The sequence below is a fragment of the Xiphias gladius genome, unplaced genomic scaffold (assembly GCF_016859285.1).
Source record: "Xiphias gladius isolate SHS-SW01 ecotype Sanya breed wild unplaced genomic scaffold, ASM1685928v1 HiC_scaffold_316, whole genome shotgun sequence".
Classification (NCBI taxonomy): domain Eukaryota; kingdom Metazoa; phylum Chordata; class Actinopteri; order Istiophoriformes; family Xiphiidae; genus Xiphias; species Xiphias gladius.
The window spans coordinates 1-6,770 of NW_024401988.1; the positions used below are offsets into that span (position 1 = coordinate 1).

Genomic DNA, 6,770 nt, shown 5'->3' on the forward strand with positions numbered 1-6,770 from the left:
CTGACCATCTTACATGGGAACAAAGAAAATACACTGTGGCCCACAGTAGCACAAGCGCCAGCAATGAGATGACATTTGGGGTCATCGAGGCACCATTTACCTATTGATGAGGGTTGCAGGTGCGCCTAGAGCGGGGACGTGAGGTTGTGGCGTCATTTGTGGTGTTCCACAACATTGCCACTTTTCAAGAAAAACAGGGCAGCATGCCAGCTGCCAATGCCACCAGACGTTGGATCACCCAACAGGATTTTCACCCAACATTTATTTAAGTATTTATTTCTTTGCATTCTCCCTTTCCTAAAAGTTTGTGTGTGTGTGTGTGTGTGTGTGTGTGTGTGTGTGTGTGTGTGTGTGTGTGTGTGTGTGTGTGTGTGTGTGTGTGTGCGCGTGTGTTTGTGCGCTTGCAGAGCTGTGCTGGAGGAGACTGCATATGGTCGGATCAAGCAGGTGTTGAGATGGTACATGTCTGGTTTCTACAAGAAGCCTAAGGTAAGATTTGTTCACACCTAGATGGCTTCTTAATATCATCATATTGGCTCTCAAATATGCCAACCATGATTACAAGATGAGCACCCTGCTTTTTGCAACATCTGTTATCGGATAAAGACTTTGAAAGATGATAAACGCTTTGAAGAAAACAAGTTAGGCAGCTTGACAATATTTAACATCTTTCAAGTGTATTGTTACAGAACATTTCAGTCAAGGCAGAGTAAATCAACAGACACAATATATTAACAATAATGTAGTTACATTTTTCAATTCAATCTATTACTATAATTCAATTGAATACAGAATACTTAGCTTAATCTAACTTAGTGATTTTTCAAATTGCATTTTACCATCTTGAATAGAATCAGCACTAACCAAAGGATTCAGTTTTCAGCTGAATACCAGCCCTGTTAATGGGCATTTCTTCATTCTGTATTACAGTGTCATACTCACACTTTCCTGTCGACCTCTTGGAAGTGGCTTTTTTGGAAGCACTGGAAGATTTTCTCTGAGTGTTAGCAGTTTTTAGACAATCCTTTTTTTGGGCTCACTATCCTGACTTTCTGTGACACTGTATTTCTTGGCCATTTGACTAATGACTCTGTCCAGGGTCTATTTCTGCAGTAAAAATGTCGGGAGACACTTCCTACTCATTCCCACTTATGAATTCATTTCCTCAGTAGCAGAAAAACACCCAACATGAACCAACAGATAACGCCTGTAGATTAAATTGGGCTTGCTGAACACTTTTTGGGCTGACTACCACAGACGCACTCGCTGTAGATGGATGGGTAGAAACTTGAGAACCTCATTATTCAAGCTATAAACAACGACCTCACACAATACTGGAGTTTACCTGCTGAATTAGTGAGTTTAGAGAAGTGGTGATGTTTTCCATAGCGATGCTTATTGTCTGTGACTTAACTGTTTAAATCTGATCGGTGAAGCCTATTTGGTCCTGTGATCATTTGCAATGTAATTGGTCCTCAGCACCAGGTATTGGTTAAGTGTTAAAAAACTAATCTTGTCCAACTGGGAAAATAAAATCTCATCAATCTGTTTGCACATTTGACTTGGGAGAGAAAAACCGATTTTGTCAGAAGATGGTTACGTTGATCCTATCCCTGCTGTCTGGCTTCATCCTCAGACCGACAGTTGCACTTTCTACATAGCTGAACAGGTTAAACCGATCCATAGCTAGAATGCATAAATACACAGTACATGATTCATCCCTTGTAGGAAATGTTTTGCACAATTCGGCAAAAACACAGAGCACACACCTGTGAAATGCAGCAAGTGTAGAATTTAATACATGCCAGAGGGCATCTGACACTTCTCTTTCTCACTTTGCTACTCAAATGTCCCCCCTCCCTTTCCTCTGCCAGGTGTCCCACCATCCGCCCATCTCTGCGTTTTATGTCTGCAATAGGAAGGATGGTTTTTCTATCAGTGGAAGCATCCTGGCCAAATCCAAGTTCTATGGTACGCAGCGTACTACAATAAATAATCTGTTTGTCATAGCTGAAAGATCAGGATAGACCAGTACACAACAATGTGGTCCCAGGTTTGATCACCATCTTGATCCCTTTGTTCGTGCATATCGAGATAAATTCCCTCCCTTGCTTCAAGAGGCACGGTAAATGGCTGTCAGTGGAAGCTTTTTAAGGGGGATCTGTCCTTTAATCGTGATCTTCTCTGTCCTTTTGCTGTTGTAGGCAACTCTCTTTCAGCTATTCTGGATGGCAAAGCCAGGCTGTTGTTCCTCAGCAGGGATGAGGAGTATGTCATCACAATGCCCTACGCTCACTGCAAAGGTAACAGGTCACCAAACATGGCTACAGTAAAGTGAGTGCAGGTGGCTAACAAACAAACTCATCTACCAAAGATACAATGAAATCTGTCTACTGCGACAAATCATGTGCGGGCTGTAACTTCTGCTTCTGTCTGAGCTACTGGAAATCAAATGGCACCCAGCCCTGCTCCGAACATGAAATCTAATATGGCAGATGGCCAAAATCAGAGACGGGTGATGGGTGTAATTTAATTGAGGGCAAATGTCTGTTTGTTCTCCGAGTGTGAATTGGGCATTTTGTAAATTATCTTCTGTAATCCAGTCAAGGAATGCGCTCACGGTGAGCGGCTAGATATCAAATCATGTTCCTAAATGTACAGTAAAACAGGGAACGGTATGATTTATCTATGGACTTCCAACAGGAGTTTTTACATTCTATTTGTTGATGTGCTGCTGATCTGATGCTGTAATACTGTCTCTCTCAGGGATCCTGTATGGCACTATGACACTAGAGCTGGGTGGGAAGGTTACCATTGAGTGTGAGAAAAACCAAACGTTTCACAGAGCTGGAGTTCAAACTAAAGGTATATTTTTGACAAGTTAAACATGCTGTTTACACCAATTGTGTTTGTAAACCTACATTGACTAGTAACTTTTCTTATATCATACAAGCTGGTTGACTATTAAGCAACTGATGCTCTACTTTTTGAGCCAACAGCAGTTTTAGTAAAGGTGTTTAATTGCTTTCACTGCAGCCTTTCCTTGGAGGCTCCTGCTCCGTGAATCAGATCAGTGGGAAGATCTTTGTGGGAGAGGAGCTGCTGGCCACTGTTGATGGACACTGGGTGAGAGCTTTAAACTCTTTCATCTCTGCCACTTACTCCCTCCCAATTAGTATTCAGCAATTCTCTGTAGTAATTAGATGCAGAATTGGTAATTATTGGTTTAGGAGCAGCAGGGAGACACGGCGACTAGAAGAGCCTGTTTAGGGGGCTCTCACATTGGGCCACACACACAGTGCTTGTCTGAAAAAGTAGGGAAGGTTTGACCATTACATGATCTGGAAATTGTTTGGTTTTAGAAAAATAATTTCTAGTCTGACCTCCCTGTGAGGGAGACCAGTATGAATCAACATCGATAGGCACATTTAGTAGTCTATGTGATAGAGTGACTCGTCTGACGGGACCGAACATTCGGTTGCCTTTGTTGTAATCAGGACAACGAGGTGTTCATTCACGAGAAGCGCTCCGGCCAGCAGGAGCTGCTGTGGAACCCGAGTCCCGACATCCGCAGCAGCCGCCTCAAGAGACAAGTGGTACAGATCGACCAGCAGGGAGAGTTTGAGTCTGACAGGTAAACCACGCATCATAGCACCTATGTATGTCAATCACTGTGTTAATACTTAATTTCAAAGCAAACATTTTGGCTTGTCCATGCAGGGTAAGCACAGGTGTAACTAGTAACATTAGTGGCCTATGTTTAGGTGTGCCATTAAACACAATACCAGGGCTCTGGAGCTGGCGCACCTAAATGAAATGCAGTCATTCTTAATGTTCTTAATTACACCTGTGTTTGACAAAAGTTAATGTCCACCTTTGTCTATAACCAGTCTGGTCGTAGGTTAAAATTGTTCTCAAGAAAACATTTTTCCCTCTTTTTTACTTAACTTCACATCACGCGTAAACATTTACAAAGATACTGCTGACTTACAACACATCTGTATGTACAATATATGTTTTCGTGGCAGACTGTGGCAGCATGTGATGAGTGCCATCATGAATCGGGACCAGCTGCGGGCCACCCAGGAGAAGTTTGTGCTGGAGGAAGCTCAGCGGAGAGAAGTCAGAGAGAGAGGAGACAAACACGACTTTTCCACCAGGACCCCGTCACCTCAGAGTGGACCTACAGGCACACGGAGTATGGACACACACACACACCAAGCAAATAAAACACAGGAGATGGCACACACTGTTGTCTTTTAGTTTAGATTTAAGGTCACTATAAAAGAGATTGAACAGTAGAGTAAGGAGAGGAAAAACATGGAGGTAATAATGACTTAATATATTGTCATATTTGGCAGCACGCAGCCGTGGGACCCTTAGCGCTGTCTGGTTCAGTTTGAGAAGAACGGCGTGATTCAGACGCACAAGAAAAGCCAGAGACGACACAACGGCCTCTCCTACAGCCACAGCTGGGGCAGCCAAGCAGGATTCCCGTCCCCCAGGTTTAACACTTGTTCACCCTGACCCTTATCTCTCCCTGTAGGAACCTGGTTGCCCTGAGTCGTCAGCTGGTTCGTCAGAGGGCGACAGACGACTTTCTCATCCTATGTGTTCTGCTCCTCTCTCAGCTCCTCCTCAACTATGTCTTCACCTGAGCCCGCAACTCAGGGAGGAGTTTCCCTCTGGCACCGATCTGGCGTTAGATCCCTCCAAAAAGCACAGACTCTAATCAGCCTAGGGGGGGCAGAGACCTCAGCTCAGTGTCAGGAGGGCAACTTTGTCCCTTTGTTTCCTCTAAGAAGGGAGGAGCACGGACATTATAGCAATGAACAAAGCTACAGCCACCGCCTGTCAGTCTTCTGCAGAGGGGAACGGCACCCCCTAGTGTAGCCAGACTGAAACAGCCCCGGCACCTACGCAATTTGGAAAAGGAAAGGAGGGATGAGAGACATGCACGGCTAAAAAGATTTTGAATAAAAAGATGAAATGTATGATTAAAATGAAGAATGATTTGGCAAAAAGAAATGACAAGAGAGGATGTTTCACCATTCCTTAGTGTCTTTTTATATTGCCCTGAAATACTGTTTATATGTGAGTGTGCTTGTGTGTGTGTTGTTCGTACCTACAGTAGGCCCTATGGGCGCAGGCAGATCACCGCTTGGACTTCTCCTTCTCTCCTTCCACTCCAGATTTTGGGCCTAAATGCTGAAGCCAAAAAGAAGAGGAAGAAAAAAAACACATATACAAATGAAGAAGGAAAATCTTCCGACAGTGCAATTCTTTGTGTTTTGTATCTATGTACGCTCAAATACACTCTATCTCATCTTTTAATGCTGATGATTTAACCAAAACAGTATTTATAATCCGAAAGGACAGAGAGTACTTGTTTACAGGGAGCACTGTGTGTGTTCGTAGTGACACACAGGAAGGAAGGATCATGGGAATGAGGCAGGGCAGAGAGCCAAACAGTGTCTTTGAATTTGTTTGCCTGTGGTGCCGTAACTGAAGGGATAATGGCATAACACTGCTTTGGTCCAGACCACGACACTAGTGTGTACAATCAGTTACATAAAGGAACAGAAGGTGGAGGAAGAAAGTGAAGGAGTGAAAAAATTGGATTCTTTGGCCTAATAGAAGGAGTTCTTGTGTGTGCATAGGTCCACACCATGTTCATGGGACTGTTTAAAGACTATGTGCCTCTCACTTAGTAATGAATTATTTGTTTTTTCTTTTAATCAAGTTGTATATATTCATCTGGCGGTCTGTGTTTCCAAAAGAGATTTCAGAATGTATTTATTGGGTGATTAAGCTTGACCTTCCTAATCTAATTCAGCTTGGAGGACAGAGACCAGGGGTGACAATCGCTCTCCCATGGTTGCGTGGGTTCGTCATCTTTGTGTATATGTGTGTGTACGTGTCAGTGTGAGGGAGCACATGTGTGCGAGTAAGCCATTATGAGTTGTGCTAAACGAAGCCAGGTCTGTGATCTTGGTTCTTTTAACCCTTGAATTTCAGTCTCCATTGCCAGTACTGATCTACCCAACGAGAGAGAATTAGGAAGCACAGGAAGGAAGTCGACCTGTTGAATGCTTTTATTTACACTTTCATTTGTTTATTCTTTTCTTCATTTTCCTGTTTTCTACTCTACTGCCATGTTTTGGGGATTCTACATGCCAGATATTTATCTCATATGGAACGAATCTAAAGAGAACATGATGTTGCCCGATGTTTTCATCCATACCTGTTGCGTACTGTAACACTACAGTAAAACATTTAAACCCCGCTACTGACTTGACTCTCATTAATTCTCCACTAGATGGAGATGTTGATGTTGGTAAACTAAGGTCTCTAAACTGGGTCTGTTAACCAAAGTATTCATCACGACTAGACTGCAGCAGTCAAACTGATAAGAATTCGAGGCCTTGGGTACAAATGAAAGAAGATGTTAGACAGGACAAAAGTAGAAGGCTAATTTTAGATCTTAGAATCCCAACAAAGATCCATACAGCAGCCCACAACACAAGACTTCACAATGTTGGGGGCAACATTTTTTGGTACAAACCACATGAGAACTGCAATGAGGGGTTGACTGATCCAGTAACTGTGTAGAGCCCTGAGCACGGGCCTGAGGCTTGAACCTGAGCAAGTGAAAATCTCTTGTTAGACGTTACAAGGATTAACAAATCTGCCGCACACAGATTTAAGCCCCAGTGAGTGGAGCCGGATTGTGTTTAGGAACTTGCCCACAGTGCAGGAGGCCTGTAGAG

At 43.3% G+C, this 6,770-nt stretch overlaps 1 pseudogene; it reads left to right on the forward strand.

Annotated features, from left to right (window-relative positions):
- The first annotated feature begins 407 nt into the window (after window positions 1–407).
- LOC120787622 lies at window positions 408–6,370 on the forward strand (annotated as a pseudogene).
- Window positions 6,371–6,770: the final 400 nt, after the last annotated feature.